We start from the raw sequence: 1,524 nt of genomic DNA, 5'->3' as shown, positions 1-1,524 counted from the left end.
ATAAACAGGCGAAAGCCGGCAAACTGTGCATCTTACATGGGGAAAAATCTGCCTGAGCCGGGGTGACCCTTTAAATAAAGGGAGGTCGGCCGGGGCAGCTGCTGACCTCCTGGGTCATGACCCCCCTTTGGGCGAAACGAGAAACCCTGGGGGGGGGTAGCCGGAGAACAGCGTGCCCCACGCCCTAGGCTGGAAGTGACCCCAGAAATCCCGAAGAGTCAGTCCGACCGTTCCTTAAACCGCAAACCTTCCCCCCAAACCCGTAGGATGACGCCCCTCCGCCACGTCTCCGCGTCAGACCCCTTTTAATCTACTGTCTGTTCCCCAAAAAAGCTGAAAAAGATCTGAGTTTTCCTCGGACCTGCCAAAAATTATGGTTTTCTAGTATCATTCAAATTAAGACCATTATACGGGTGTTCGGGGTGGTAAAACTCACGTTCCTGCCCCGCTCGAAATCGTCTTCACAGCCTACGGACTAGTAAGTACAAAAGGGGTCTTTTCTTTTTTCCGCCCCCCCATTGTGTGTTTAGACCCAAACATTTTTTTAAAATGACAAGTGCTTGGTCTTAGGGAATAGGGAAGGTATGTTTGCGCGTTAGGGAAATTACTGAGATATTTTTCCTTTTCATCTGTTAAAATATCAAAATTTTTAAAAAAAAAACTGATTTTTTTGTTTTGAAGTGCTGTTAAATTCATTTTTTTTATCTCATTCCTGAGAGCTCTCCTCCTTGGGAAAATCCCCGTGGAAAAAGTCGATTGTCGAAGGGCTCTGCAGACTTCGCTAGGTTTCTCCCCTAAGGACCTGACCTTCCTTTTCTTCTCGCTCACTTTTCCTACACCTCACTTCTAAATTAGTCTCCCCCCCTTCTCTCCCCAAACACAAACAGAAACCATTCTCTCTCCAACTCCCCCCCCCCCCTCTGACCCCCCCTTGTTACGGCTGCAAAAAAACATGAACCCCGGCATGGTTCCCACGATGTACAATTTGTTTAAAAAAATTCTGGGGTTTCAAACTCTTTTTTGACCAATTTTTTGGGGATGGGGGAAGACACAAAAAACCCCTTCGGGGGTTAGACGGGACCGAGCATTTTCAAATCGTCCCCTCGTGGGGGCCCAAAAGCCCCACGAGATGTTAAAGTGCATCGTCCGTCTAAGTGCTCTCCAAAAGCATTCTTTCCTACTGTAAAAACGGGCACGCGTTTTGATCCCTTTGGGTTTTTCCGGGACCAGGTGGCCCCGAAATCCCGCAAATTAAGGTCAGAAAAGGGGGGAAATTGCGGGGGTTTTTGCAAATGTTTTTAAACGGGAAAAAACAAGGGTAAAATGCAAAATAAAAACATTTTCGGGGCGAAAAACCCGGGGCGTGAACCGCCAGTGCGGACGAAGGCAGGAAAAGACGTCCTCCCCCGCGCCCCGTCCCGCAGAGCAATCCCCCCCTCCCCCACCCCGCGTGCGTTCCGAGCCCCCCTTGGGAGCGCAGTACTTTCGCCCCTTCCCCTCGTGACTGCCCCAAAAAACCCCGGC

The sequence above is a fragment of the Penaeus monodon genome, unplaced genomic scaffold, assembly GCF_015228065.2.
Source record: "Penaeus monodon isolate SGIC_2016 unplaced genomic scaffold, NSTDA_Pmon_1 PmonScaffold_785, whole genome shotgun sequence".
Taxonomy (NCBI): domain Eukaryota; kingdom Metazoa; phylum Arthropoda; class Malacostraca; order Decapoda; family Penaeidae; genus Penaeus; species Penaeus monodon.
This window is presented reverse-complemented; position numbering follows the sequence as displayed.